The sequence below is a fragment of the Chlamydotis macqueenii genome, chromosome 2 (genome assembly GCF_036417535.1).
Source record: "Chlamydotis macqueenii isolate bChlMac1 chromosome 2, bChlMac1.mat, whole genome shotgun sequence".
Classification (NCBI taxonomy): domain Eukaryota; kingdom Metazoa; phylum Chordata; class Aves; order Otidiformes; family Otididae; genus Chlamydotis; species Chlamydotis macqueenii.
This window is the reverse complement of record NC_141557.1, coordinates 19,235,493-19,251,498: the sequence shown is the minus strand read 5'-3', so window position 1 is coordinate 19,251,498 and position 16,006 is coordinate 19,235,493. Positions and strand designations below refer to the sequence as shown.

The window sequence follows — 16,006 nt, the reverse complement described above, 5'->3', positions numbered from 1 at the left end:
CACTTTCATATGAGTCACTGCTGTTCAGAAGGAAAAAAAGGCAATACTGCATCACAAATATTTTGAAAAACAAAGCATAATATAAGCACTTCTATTAAAGATAATGCAAAATGAATGCTGTTCAGCTGTCAGCTGCATAGCTGGAAAAAATGCACCTAATGGACGAGTTAATGGAGGAAAAGGCTTTTTGTGCTAGTTAGTTCTCAGAAATAAACTGCAAGTCCATATCTGGAAATTTTTGAATTGCTAACACTTCATTGAATAAGCAGAGTGTCCATGTGTCTAGTTACACGAAGGTAGAAGATAAAGTTCGATCTTACACTTTTTCGCATAATCCCTTACACTGCAAACAAGTATTTTAGCACACAAACAAAATTACCATTTGAAGGAATCAACAGTATGTCAAAAGTTAAACACATTTCTTAACACTCTGTTGGAATTTTTAATTTTTGTCTACAGGGTGACAAACATCAGATCCCCAGGGTGGAGGAGAAGAGGAAACATTCTTCTCACTATTTATGATGTTTACTTTTGGCATCTTGTTCAACTCAGACAATGAAAAACACATTATTAAATTTTATTTTACTCAGCATCATTTTCATATTCTCTATAATTACCAAGAAAAGGTCTATCAGACTACAAATACATAAGGAGAAACAAAAAAAAAGTTTTTTTTCCACAACATACAAAAATTCAAATAATTTAAATAGGCATTTGCCTTCCATTTTCAAAAATTAAATTCTTGCTGAAAATGCACAAAGATTCAAATCTGGTCTCCTCCTCTGTCTATACAAATTCAGATTCCCACCTACAGAGTTCACTTCCACCTTTACAACAAATAGAAAAAATGGTGTAGTAGAGTGTGCTACTCCATTGCTTTCTATTCCTAATGTAAGTATGATTACTAATGAAGCTAAAAAAAGCCTCATTGCAGTCCCAAGACAATTCTTGGTGAACACATAACATATCAGATAGCCATAGGCAAACAGTGATTAGGTCAAGGGGAAAAAATAATCAATGTCTACATAGTTTTCACTTACCAACATATACAATTCAAAACCGAAATTGTTCCCTTGAGTGCAATGCAGTTATACAACAGGACTGACTGACTTACAATTTAGCAACTGCTTCTAACACAGTGAATGTACTCAATTCATCTTGTGTTTTAAATACGTCTGCTGATGTCTTCAAATAGGTGGCATTATTTTTATTAGCAACGGGAAGGCATGTGGTCCAGAGGACCAAGTATGCTGACAGAAATCACGTTTCTATTCGCTTGCAGTTTGTCCAATCACCTGTTAATGGGTGAAAAGAGAATGACATCAGGACATCAGTGTATCTACTTCACTGCAGTGCTGCTGAATAACTGCATAGAACTTTCCACAGCGCGTGTTATTGAAGCTATACGGCAACCAAAAGTGACAACTGTATAGAGCATCAGCTGATTGTATTTCAAGTGTGAACCTTATACCTGTAAATAACCCCACTGCAGGCAGGCCTTCATGAGGCCTTTTTCAGCCTTCCCAAATTATACATCAAACATATAAACATATAGCTTTTGCGTTTGTTTGGGGTTTTTTGTAATTCAAGAGTAATTCAAATGTAAATGGTTTCTTCAACAAAATATTCCATTCAGAATTTTTGTGTAGAAGAAGGAGCATAAGTCACTACTTTCCTTTTGATAACCATCAGGTATACAAGTTGAAGCAGAATGCAAGAGAAAAAGAAACAAAAAGTAAGCTTTGCAAATTCAATCACATTTTTCTCTCATAATTTGACAATGCAGAATGCACAGGCTGTTCCACAAAAAATCACAGTACAAGCAGGGGCAGTTAACTGGACAGAAGCTACAGCTGTCTATTAAACATTGTGTCAACATTGCTACTTTCTACCTAATTGCTTTCACCTGAGGCCACAGAAAATGAATATCCGTAAGTGTCAAAAGACTAAACACACACCACTGTAGGCCAACATCTAAATACCCAGAGTCTCCCCTCCTTGAGTAACGTCAACGAACACAGTGTGACACCTCCAAAGTGTCTCATTCTCATATGGGGACAGAACAGCAACCACTGTTGCTCCGCTTACCTTTTCTAAGTAATTCTTAGTATGGAAACCATATAGCTGTTGACCCTTCTTCCAACCTGATTCTCACCCCTACTTTGGTTCAGCATAGGCTGACACACACCTCTCCAACCTGCCTGAAGGCCATTCTGACTCTGGAAGCTTACCACTAAAACTGTATCATTCAATGGCTTGCATTTGCTCCAGACTTTTTTTTTAAAAAAAAAAAAAAAAAAAAAAAAAAAAAAAAAAAAAGAAAGAAAAAACCAAAACAACCCACACTAACAAAAAACACTTAAAAAGTAAACGAGACTCTCAGAAACAAACAAAAAAATTCCCCACCATCAATACCAATAGCCTTAAATGTCACAATGCATATCTTCCGAGCACAATCACAAGCATCCCTGTTTCTTCTAACACCTTTTTGGAAAGTAACTTCGCTTTAAAAAAATAATAATTTTTTTTAAAACCCCACACCTGCATTCTATTTCTACAACAAAAACTGCTCAGTAGCACCAGGAAGAAAAGCAATAGCTACATAAAACAGACATAACCCACATGCAACATGCTTGCTCCTCCAACAGCAGCAACAGCACAAGACTAGGAAATAAATGAATCTTCACCCATATTAAACTTGATTAAAATACCACTCCCATATTTGCTTCACATGCATCCACTGCAACCTGGTCCTAATTTAAGTCCCCATGACCAGATTAGTTCCAAGAAGTACACCTGCATTTGCCAAGTTTGCACTTGGAAAAACATCTATGAGGGAAATAAGAGTCTTGTAGCAAATTCCAGAGGTGGGATGGACCTGCTGGCAATCCTGAAGAATATAACTCCAGGAAAGAAAAGCAAGTGTCTCCCAGAAGACCAAGCATTATCTGTGAACTTTTATAGTTAACAGATGCCAGCTGAGTTTTGGCTCAAATTTCTTGCTGTGTAACCTTTGTTCAATTCACCCTTTATTTTTATTGAACTTTTTTCTAAGACACTCATATTTTTCAAGGATGTAAAACGAGTTAAACTAAAATTTGCTGCTTCTCTACAGATGAATGCTCTAAGTATACCCAGCCAAGAGAGATGTGCTCTGCTGCAAACCGAGCCATGTGTCTCACAACATTCCGTTGATTTAAACTGAATAACAGCACAGCAGGGAAATATGTAGGAACTAAAAATAATGCTAAAAAGGTGTTTTAATGCTTTTTTATGTTGCTAAATTTTAAAGCAATTCATGAAATGAAAATGAATACAAACCAGCACAATGTATTCCAGTGAGCTTCTGGTAACTGGCACAATCCCTTCACTGGCATGTTTGTTTCCAGGGGAGTGTGTCAAATGAAAGAAGACCCTGTTTTCAGCCTAGTGTGCCAAATGAATGAAAATTCTGCTGCCTCATGCTTGAGAAACCAAAAAAGTGTTCTCCTAAGCACATGTGCACAATTACACAGGTTTAGGTTTTCTTGGCAAATTTGAACAATAGTATTTATATGTATTTTTTTTTTATTCTGTTGAAACTATTTTAGCCTTTTACCTTTTTTTTTACTTAGATTTTGAGAAACTGATTATTTAGAAAAAATTAGATTGCCCAAAAGAACACTGTCATGTATAACCATAATTTATGATTTAACATGAGCTTTATCTCCAAGATGCATTCATCAACTCTCAACATTTTAAAAATTACTCTTCAAAATTCAAAATGGAGAAGAGCCATCAAACAACAACCGAGGTCATTATTCAAGCTGATATTGACTAATTCAAAATCCTACCTACTGTTAATAGATTATTTCCACTTAGCTTTTCATTCTGGTAGTTCAAAAGGAAGGAATGAGTAGGTATCCTTTATGTATTTCACAGGTTTTTCCAGGAACACCATTACATACTTATTTTGATTTCACTTTATAGATTATATTTATTGTTTACATATTTATACAATATGTGTTATATATATTTTTATAATACAAGTAGTTGCATGTATTAATATATATCTGTGTGTATTCCCTTATAGACTAAAGAAAGTTGTTTCTAGGGAGATCTTTAAAATCCGCCTATTGCATCAGATTTCCAGTCTAAAGCTCTCAGTTAAAAACATTACCTACAAAATTCCTGATCCTGCAACATATTCACAGGAACTAAATTGCTACACAGCCAGACCACTGCTTTTACAGTTCAGGTCAGCAGGGATAACAAAATGTGATGTCTCCTGTAGTGCCCCTTTTGCCCCTCGATAGCACAGCTCCCTAATTTACAAGAGAGGTGACACTATACCAAAGGACAGGTGAAGGCAGTCCACACTCACCACTGCGCAGCATCAGTATAAGGAACAAAGATTTTGGGGTGTTGGATCTGACAAGTTCCAACCCTTCCTACAACTTAATGCCCCAAATATGCTGCTATTTGACTGTTTATACAGTTCTCTTGCTATGTTTCAGCTTTAGTATGTTCCAAACGCCTTTCCAGAGGGTAAGGAAGTAAAGGAAATTAGAGAATCAATCAGGCTACATCCATACCAGGCCTTTACTTTCTCCTTCTCTTGCTTATTCTGTTCTCATTACACTCTTCCCCCAGAACAGACATTACCTAGCCTGCCTTTTTAAATAACTGCTTCCTAGATCTCAATTTAAGCATAATTTTTTGGAGGGAGATTACTAATGACCACAGACTTAGGTTTTAAAGAAAACCAGAGACCAAACTAAATTAAAACAAAAACAAAATAAAACCATGCTTGGGCTACTAATTACTGAATTCCTGTGTCACCTGAATGGTTGTTGACACTTTTTTTACTACATCGTTAATTGACCTGTAAGCTCCAAAACTTTTCATGTTTTTGAAAGGTGTTTATTACTCCCCTTTCTGATGTCCAGAAAATGAGGAAAGGACAGGACATAGGATGTATAGCTGAAAAGAAAATATTACAAAGCCATACAAGAAGCCAACAGAGAACAATTATTTCCAACACAGAAGTTTTCAAAAAATCTACCCATTATCTTATGCATCAACATAACATTTATATGGTGAATAATCTCCAGTCAACAGTGAAGGACACCAATTTATATGCCCATACACCCACATGCATCCATCATATATATTTTCATACACGTACATACACATGGTAATATAAAAACAGGTGTAAACAAGCATACCTCACCAGCAGTCCTTAATGCTTACACAATACTAATTTACATTTGTAATTGTTGCTCAACTTCACAAAGTATTTTAAGAACACAGTTAACTAAGTGGTTACTTAGGCTTGAAATGAATAAGCAGGGATCATTTTAATATCTTAAGTAATGTTTTTAATGCACTACATTTTTTAAACAAATGAAAAAAAACATGGGTCTCACAAAGCTTCTCTTGCAGGTGCAAAATGAACTGGAAAGAAAAGAAATCATATTTTGAATAGTCAAAGGATCTAACTGTCGGAAAGCTGAATCAAATGGGATTTTATGAGGTTGTCACAGGTCCACTGATACTCAATATTTTAACCAGCAAGTTGAATTACAGAATCACTATTAAACTGGTAGTTAACACTAACCTGGGAAAACCTACAAAGATGCTATCAAAAAGAATTAGAATTTTAAAAGATCCAGACAAACTAGAGAATTACTCTAAAAAAACCAAACGTTATTTTCCAAGTGAAAGACTAATGGTCTACATCTGGACAGAATTCATCTCCTACAAAACACAAGACAGAAAAAAGGCAGAAGTGATCAGTGAATCACAAGCTGAACATGAATCACTGGCATGATGCTGCCTTTCTGTGCAGCACAGCTCACCATGACATGAGTAGTACAGCAACGAGCAACTGCGCCATTTCATGCAGCAGTTTTAAGACCTCAGCAGATTGCTGCGTCCAGTTCAAACAACATGGTTAAAGAAAGCTATATGCCTGTTCAGAAGATAAGCAAAAAAAATCTGAATAATAAGAGGTCTAAGAGAAAAAAAAAAATAGTGACTTATTCAGAGAAACAGAAAGAACAAGAGTGACTTAAGCCTAAAGAAAAGGCAGCTGAGGCAAGGAAATAACATCTTCAAATACATTAAAAGTAGCTGTAAAGAAAAACTGAATAATTGTCTTGTCTGATCTCAGATAAAAGCACAGGAAGATTCAAGCTAGGTACCAGGAAAACTTCCTAGAAGCATTATTAGCGTATCACTGGAACAGACTGCTGAAGTCTCCTTTACAAGCAGGTCTTGCATACATTTATCAGGCATAACGTAAATTTAACCGGTTCTGTCACAGCAGGGTACAGTAGGTCACTAACAGTCTTATATTTTAGGATTTAAATATCCTTTTGATGATCAATTTAATAATTACTCTGAAAATATTCCAACTGGATTTACTGCATTTGTTTACATAGTTTAAAAGGTCCTGGCTGAAAGACAGCATGCTTGTCACACTGAAGATGACAGATGCTCATGTCTGACAAGAGAAAGACTCAATGAGATTTGCACAAAACCTAATAGGACTTCGAAAGGAGTGGCAAGAATCAAGAGGCGGCATGAAACACTTCTTTGCTATGAATTTGAAGTCCCATGGGGCCCTTCACCATGACTTGGACTGCTAGGCATTAGGCTTATTTTTCCTGTTACACAGCAGTCACTCCAAACAACTAGGAAAGTCATCCTGTAGTAGACAATCACTAATAAATCATCCATAAAATCTGAGTTTAGAATACTTTCTCTATCTGTTATCAGCTTTAGCCTTGAAAGATAATACGTAACAGATACGATCAGCAACGTTGCTTGAGAATGTCAGATGAAATAAGGACTAAAAAGCAGGAACTTCTACAAATATCATTAAAACTTTTTAAAAATTAAACTAGTCCTTTAAAACATGTTCTGTATTGGGTTATTATAGATAAATATTTAATGTCTGAAACAACACCACCTAAATGAGGATATGGCAGAGTTGCTCCAGTAAGCCATATCCAGGCACAGTAGTTATAGTTTTTTCATTTATAACAGAAAGCAGGAGCACCTCTTGCTAAATCATATATACATTTATTATATGTATTGTTATTATAGATATATTATTCTAATCTATTTTTATAAATATATTTATTTAATATATTTTGTTTGCTTCCACCCTCCTTTCTGTATTGTTTATCTAGCTTCTGTACCATACTATTTCATTTCTGGAGGACACATTTTGTGGAAGCTATGTTATTTTTCTTAGTTTAAGGATGCTTAAAAATAGCCCTGTTCACTGAGTAGGAACTTTGAGATCTAGGTGTACCCGAGTCTGCAGTCTTTCATTTGTTTTCTGTCCTTCTACAGGCCCGAAGAAGACATGAAGCATTTGTTGAGAACAATAAGTTTTTCATCTCACTGCTATAAAATCCATGTTGTTCAGTTTGGATAAATCCTTAATATCTTTCTCCAGAAAATAACCGTAGTTAAATGAAAGGCATAGAAAAAGAAGATCCCATGTGTGAGGTGGTTATGTTTTCCATGAACAACATATTAGGGGAATGTTACTCTCCTCCTCCCTCAAGGAGTAATTGTTTCAGAATTTATTTTTGGCATATAGAACAGAAAATGTCTACAAATTTTAAGATTTTAAAAAACACAACCAAATTTAAGTAATTAGTGGGTTGGTTTTTTTTAAACTTCAAATGCAACTGATCAAAAGTGGCAAAACACTGCATATTTTTCACCAAAGACACTTCATTACAGACTATGTTACGGTAACTGAGATTATATAGGATACTAATGTCTCTGAAAGCCGCAAAATACAAACCTGTATTAATTTATTCAAAATCTATTTCTATGAGTGTTTTTTCAAATGCATTACTTTAAATAGCTAGGTTTATAAAGAATTATCAGCAGCATTTATCAAATTCCTTCCTTCTTTATTTAGAATACTTTCTACTGAACTAGTTAGGATTTAGCCCTACCCATCATGTAGGAGAATCGCACAATGATCCCTTTATACTCATTAACTACCATTTTAATGAGCTATTACTGCCTCGGGACTCAGAAGACCTCAGGGAGGTTGTAACATGCCACTACCTATATAGTAATTCACTGCTGAGTTAGTACATGGCCTCCTTGAAAGAATATACGAATGCCCTCCATCACTCTCTGTAATACAGATGCCAGCATCAGCAAAATTTCTGCATGTAAGACACATCCCAGCCTAAAACTTAACAAATATCTCAGTTAAGCTCCAATATGCTTAGCAGATTACCTATTACTCCAGCCCATGACTTTGCTAAAAGTTATCGCCCCCCTGAAAAAGCAAGCTTGAAGGCATGAGCATTGCCTGACAAACTCAACTCACAGTTTGATGGCATAAAACACAGCAAATCTATTAAAGGGCCAGGGCAGAATGCAGGGGACATTAACATCCCCAAAGACTATTTGCAAAACCTGCCAGGGTCTGTACGAGCCATAAATTAGCCAGCCAATGTTCAAAGGTACCTGGATAAAGAAATCAAGTTTAGCATTAGGAGCCATCAATTAAAATCCACAGAAAATTAATTTAGAAGCAACTGAAAGCTAAATAAAGTTTCATTTAAGAAACCGTGCCCATATTAAAAAAGCCACATATATACAATGACTTGTGATGGAACTGACTTGAAGACAGCCCTTCCCATTCACTAGTAATTTTTCATGGAAAACTGGTATTATGGTCACTAAAAATGCTTATCTGACATTATTTGTAGAGAGAATGAGCCAAATAATCCTTAAGGAAGATAATTACCTCTCAAGACTTATGGTAGCTGTGGGCAGATACTGTTACATGCAGTGGCACATTGTCCCTGAATTGCCCTCTGTGCTTCTCCAATAAAAACGTTTGAACTGAACCACACAGGCCCAAACGAGAGGCAGAAAGATCACTTCCCTGCTTTTCATAAAGCCATTCCCTGCAAGCAGTTACTGCTCTTCCAGCACTACCTTGGAGGCATCGTTTCCATCAGGGAAGGAGGGGAGTAATTCATACTGATCCATAAACTGCCTCCCTCTTGGCTTGCAGGAGCCTGAAGAAGAGCAGAAGACAGACTCCACCCAAACTGGGAGACCCTCACAAGGGAGCATTCCCCTACAGAAGCAGCCTAGGGAACAACTAGTAGAGCCAGAACATGCTGAGCTTCTGCTCTCACAGCAATATCCACAGTAAGGCTGCAGCTGAACAAGACACTCTGAAAACCCAGACCAGTCTAGAAGGCAGGTCTGCACAAGGAGGAAAAAAGCAGGTGAGATGAGCATGAAGTAAACACTTCTCCTGATACACTTCAAGTGTTCTTCAGTTAGGTGAGTGCAATACCCAACAACCTCATCACTACAAAAGGCGGTGGGCATCAAACACATGTATGTGCCTGCTTCTCTCCTTATACAGACATAAAAATAATGCAGCAAAAACAAGCCTTTTTTTTGCTGGGAAGCTAAATAGCCTGTTGCCACCATCAGAGGGCCAAGAGAGGCAAAATAATAGTTCTTACCCAATATTCCCTCTCAAGTCACAAGTGAAACAGATTGGGAAACGCTCTCTGCTCCTGAGAGAAAAATAAGCAAAGGGGCAAATGTAAGGTCAGTTTTTCAGCCACTGATATTAAAAGGCAGCAACTGTATGGAGCATATTTGCCTCCCATCATCTCTCATCCACCCATAGAGACCTATTCTCAGGTCACAACAGCAGTCAAACTGGACAGCTGAAAAGAAGAGATCTGCTTCCTCCATTCTCATTTTCATTTCCCCACCATCACAAGCAGAAGTAAGAGATAAGTGGAATTTTCTTCTGACATCCATATTTTAAGGCTAGCTCATCAGTCTAGAAGCAGTACAGAGCAAGACAGAGAGCAACAGCCAACTGCAGTAACTACAAAGTTGGGTGAGCAGAGCTGGTAGCAAGACAAACACTGCAAAAGGAGAAAAGACCAAAATAAAAGGTGAAAGTATGCCTTTTTCTATGCCTGTAAAAAAGAAGAATCAGCAGTTGAGTGAGCAGCAATAAAAACTTGGCACAGGTTACATGCCATTAACTATGCCACCAGAAATCTGTTTCAGCCAACTGACTGCAGAAGATAGTGGCTATTACCAATTCATTTACTTGCCTCTCAACACAGGATTATAGGATTATCAGCATCAAAGATAACAGTGAAAATCAGAAGATAAAACTGCAGTACTACTGAACTAGTACTACATAGAATATTTCAAATGCAAAAGCTACAGGAAAAGTTTTGTGATCACAGGACTTAAGCAAAGATAAATCCTAACATGAGTTCTCCCCCAAGTTTTCAAGTTATGAAGCCAAGACTAAAAGAAAGATCAACAGACAAGCGAGAATATGTTTAGTGGGTAACTTTTGAAACAGGTGGAGAGAAAAGGACTGAAACTGGAAGTCCACAAGCTACTACATAGAAAAACTCATTCTGTTACTGACAATCCTACAAGTATCAGTAACAGATCAAAGCCGCATTTCCCTCTGTCTCCTAACCCCAGCCATGGAATCAAATCCAACAAATAAAAAAAGGATTCATCAGATGCAATTTCTTCCTCTCATAACTTGTCTTTTTTGGAAGGAAAAAAAAAACCCAAACACAAAACAGTGGTGGCAGAAATATTGTAAAACTATTTCTGAAAAAAATCAGTCACAGTAAGTACCACTGGGCAAAATAAAATTATTTACTGCACGGTGAAGAAACCGAGGAAGCAGAAAGAAAGGAAGAAGAGGACTAAAATTAGTTTATTTCCTTGTCTATCTCCCTTCTTCCAATTAGTCCCACACAAACCCTGAGCCAACTTCAGGCAGATGCCAACAGTGGATGCTGTATACCCAGCGACAATGTCGACAAAGAGCACACTGTTGGCAAACAGACCAAAGAAATAAAACCTTTTGGTCAAGTTCTATTTTTGGTTGGTTTTTTTTGTTTTGGTTTGGTTTGTTTGTTTTTGTTTTTTTTTTTTAATCAAGAGAGAATGGTACCTGTTTTTTTTTAAATTAGCAAGAGAAACTATTGTTTAAAAAATAATTATAATGATTGTTAAAAGATAAGATTTGAGTTTAATTAAATCTAAAATACAAACTTACAGTTTAAAGATTAAGGTATAACAAAAAGATTATAAAGGTATTACATGATACAGACAATAATGAGTATTCTGAATAGGTAAAGGAGATTTGTGAAGAACTCGGTGGTTCCCTGAAAAGGAACTACACTCTATCCTTGCTACTGCTACCACCCTGTCTTTATGCAATATACAGAAGGTGACTGCTTACCCAGTGAGCAGCTATTCAGTATTTTTCTCCACACATTTGTTCATGTGTGGCCTCATCTGCTCTTAGCTGCATGCTGTTCAAACACGTTTGGAAGCTGTGGTTATTTGTTTTGAAGCCCATCATAATTGCATCAGAGTTCATCAATAATATTATTCACCATTGTAATATCTTAAGAGACAAGTGTGCATTACTTTCCTTTTTTTTATATAGATTGCAAAATGAGGCACAGATTAAGGTAAAATCTTCAGTAATCTCAGGTGCTAATTTTATCTCAGATAAAATTTTTCCAAGTGCTCAGAGAATCAAACAACATTCCATACATTCAGGGCACAGACTTTAATAGACTTCAGCTGCAGCTGCAAACCTTCAGCATTTCTGCCTATAAGGCCCTAGTATCTCAAATTATGCAACCAGAATTGCAGAGCACTCAAATCAATTAGTCACCACTTGGGAAAAGTTTCGTTTAAATGACTTGCCTAGCATCACATAGGAATTCTGTGGCAGAGAGAGGAACAGAATCCAATCCTCAAGGGCACTTTTCGTCTGACTAGCTTACACATGAAACCTTTCTTTTTTTTTTCCCCTGCAATCTTCTCCCCCACTCTCTACGTACTCTCAACATCTACAGGTTAAACAATTTTTACAGACAACAGTCTCTTTCAATACATAAGCCTGAAGCTGCACTGGGGCCAGATCTCTCCCTGAGCCTGAATAAGTAAAGACCCTGTAGAATATAATGTAGTGAATTAAAAATCATCACAATGAACAAGCACAAAGAAACCAAATTAAGATTTGAGACATTCTGAAAACTGACATTTCCTAATTTTGCAGTATGCCACCCCAGAAATTTGTTATTAGTCTTTAAAAGCTATATTAAGGTACATGGCTGTTGTACAAAAAGAGAAACAAGTATATTCAAAAAGGAAAAAAAAAATTTGCATAAGCAATACAGACCTGCTTCATAATACTAACTCACAAACACTGGGTTCCCCCCACCCTTTCAAATAAACCCCAGCTCTGAAAAATCATTTTGTTTCTTACAGGCTCCACTAAATTGCAGAATGATCTGGCTAGTTATCAGATTGCCTATTTCAAATCACAAATCTTAAGACAAATATAAAATGGATTATTCCTCGGAACCATAAAAGTGTAACATTTCTGAAAGATCTGCAGAGTAGACTGGTATCTGCACAGAACTAAAAACCAGCATATGTTATATCATTTCAGAAGGGCAGGGAGAAATCAGTAAATCGAGTGCATCAATCAGGAAAGGGAAGGAGACTGCACGTATTACAAGCAGATGAGCCCAGGTGTAGAAGGACAATTCTGAAACACAGTGTTCAGGCAACTGATGATTCGCTTACAGGAAAGCGTACTTTTTGTCTCAAAAGACTCAGAAGTATTTACCAAGCACTTTCTGCAAGCCGTATGTATTTTTATCATCTCAAACAAAGAAGCACAAGACCCAGCACCTTGCAAAATCTCTCAGGTATTATGAAAGTAATGAGATTCTAAAAATAATGACAGCCACATGAGAAACTGGCTAGGTGCTTTAATTACCAATTCTGTTATGGTACAACCAAGTTCTCCCTTAATAATTCAATAAAACTTCTCTACACGTGAGTGTACTCCAGAAGCACAAATGGAGGTGTCTACTTTCAGATCAAAAACTACTGCAACCAGTTTTTATCCAAATTACTTGGAATCTTGTAGAAACAGAATTTGAGGCACATTCTCAGAAGTTATAAATAATCCAGAGTTGTTCTGCTTAAGTGAGTGGCATTGTTAGCATTTATCAATACAAGACATACTTGCAATACTTACGTATCACCTCTCATTTCATCACCACATTTAATGTAAAACATTTGACTAAGAATTTAAAACTCTTGTATACCTTGAAAGACAAACTCCATCAAGCGGAGTAAAGATTAATAATTTAAGTATTTTCTTAAAAAAAAAAAAAAAAAAAAAATCTAAGTATTCATAGTTGTATTTTTGTTGTATTTTTGAAACAGTATTTCATGTATTTGAGAACTGATATAGTTTTCCTGCACTATGCAAGAATAAAAGAATAACTTAAAGAACTATACTTTTCCCACATGGGGCAATCAAAATTTGCATGCAATTAAAAAAACATTATTTTAAAGATTAAAATTCCAACTCTGCAAGTTTCCAGGAATCCTAGGACTCATGCATGTATTTACACGGGAGTCATATTTGACTTCTGCCTAAACACTGGTAGAATTATGCTCCAAAATAAATTGACAGGCACACTAAGCTTTTATTCAATAATATTTATAGATCTACATTCAGACTTAAATATCCATGAACAGAAAAATTACAAGCATGTTTACAAGCAAGACAACTTTACATATGGAAAACAGTTTATCTTACCCAAAAAAAACCTTTCTGTTTATATTAATGTAGAGTTGCATGAGAGTCTTGTATATAAAGGATTCTTAGCATAGCAAGCGTTCCTTGAAAAACTGAAATGAGGGCAATTTCCATAATAATCTTAATTTAGATGGACTTTACACACAAACAGAGGTTATAGTCCATATACATACATACTTTATGTAATGTTCTTCACCTGAAAGACTTTTTTAAATTTTTTTAAAAAATGTTCACTACCATCCTCCCCTTTTCAGCTAATAATGTTGGATAAGACCAAGTGAGGATCTAGGGGAGAAAAGCAACTCTTAAAAATGAGGTAACAACAAAAAGAAATTGGAGTATGGTCCATCAAGATGCAACTATAATTAGTTTCCATATTCTATATTAATATTTGCACCAAAAAAGTGAAAAGAAAAATATTTTTTAAAGACAAGTCATCAAGGATATTTGTTCAGTTAACCATTATTATTAACAGGAGATACATACAAAACCAGACACAAGAAGTAAAAAAAAAAACTTTAGTGATAAAACAACAAAAAAAAAAAGGAATTTTCCTTTTGCTTTCTTTACTGAGTGAGTCTCCAGAAATCTTTAATCGGCTCTGAAAGTTAGGTGAACATAGAATCGAGGCACTCAAATAAAAAACTTGCTCCTCACTGCACTAATGAGTTGCAACACAATGAAATTAAAATTCTGAAAGGCTCTCTTATGGCAAAATAAAAACAAAAACATTAGTAGTTAATTCTGTCAGCAATTTTAAGTTCTTCATACTTGTTTTTTCTACTCTCACTAACAATTACAATAAGAAATGCTCACAGTTTTATATGATCAGTTTTATCAGCTTTTTTCCTATGATTCTAACAAAGTAAAATAAAATTGTTTAGAACATCTCTCCACAGAAGTGGAACTTGTGATTATTTTCACCAAATCAGTAGTTTTAATTAGTGAATCTCTTTCATCACAATTAAAAAGAGGCTAAGGTAAAATGAACTCCACAATAGCATCAAGTCTTCAGTTCTGATAGGGTATTTTTACTTTTAAATGACAGAGTTAAGTATTGCCTACAGATACAAATTCAAGTATTTGTTCAAAATAAACATCAGTAGTGAATCCAGTAATATTTAAGGAAATTTACTCCATATATTGGTTGCTAATTTGTGCAATTTTACGCTTTTTCCAAGAATTCATTTGTTCCTTCAACCCAAACAAGAAGTAACCATTTGAGATTTACTCAGTAGTCAAGGATAAATAAAATGCCAACAATGTTATTTTTAATGCCAAAGAACCTCAAAGTTTTGATGATAAAGTTAATATAAAGATATAACTAAGAGATAATTCTAGGGCAAAAATGACCAAGTGTTAGCACAGTAAAAGAAGAAAGCCAAAGGATTTTTGAAAGATCGGTATTAATTTGCTAGCTTTAACAGAGATGAAACATGGAAATTGAGACCTTTACTACTATCTGCAACTCTTAACCAGATAAGGAGAAATAAAAATAACACATTGCTTCTGGGGAATTGCTACTACTGCACCGATTAATACAGACACCATTTACTACAAAGTAGTTACCCTCCAGGAAGTACAAGAGTTGCATTACATTCACAGCCTTCCCCCCTCCCCCCCTTTTATAAAAAGTGATTTCTTGAACCCAAGATTTAACAACTGAATCCAATCATATAACAAATCCTCAAATGAATAAATTGCCTATCAGCTAGATAAATTTATGTCTCAGGTGGGGGGGGGGGGGTACAGGAGAGACGACCCATAAAAAACCCCAAAAAACACAACCAAACCACATTATTTTTAAAGTTATATTTGCTAAAATTCTTGACTATCACAAAGAAGAATAAAATTCATTTTGCGCAAACGTATGTATTCTTCCAATATCTGATGTTTGGCAATTATGCTGTTCAGCCTGGCAAGCAAATAGAGCAAGATTAACACTAACTTTCTAAACCAAATTGATTTCATGTTCCAAATGCTGTGATAATTTTCTTTGTACCTTTCAAATTTCAAATTTCCCTAAACCTAATAGTAGCAGCTGGAAAAGCTTGCACTAGGTTCTCTTAGAATTGTATTGCACCACAGTAGCTTAGATTTTCCACTGACAATAAAATAAAAGCAGCCAATCTATATCACATAATGAAGTAAAATTTCATTGTTTTCTAACAAATCTTACTCAAAATAGCAATGACAAGAAACTAATTTCAATAATGTTTTACACCACTCAATGAACTAATGCCATAGATGAAGAAATGCCACAATCTAACAAGGATATTTCCAGCAAATGGCTGAAACAATCATTCTAAATACTGCACTATTTTC

At 35.6% G+C, this 16,006-nt stretch overlaps 1 protein-coding gene across 1 annotated transcript in view; it reads right to left on the bottom strand.

Annotated features, from left to right (window-relative positions):
• The window catches only part of DNAJC1 (DnaJ heat shock protein family (Hsp40) member C1), a 109,441-nt gene that overhangs the window by 73,178 nt on the left and 20,257 nt on the right, over window positions 1-16,006 (bottom strand). The gene's annotated exons all lie outside the window — the stretch shown is intronic.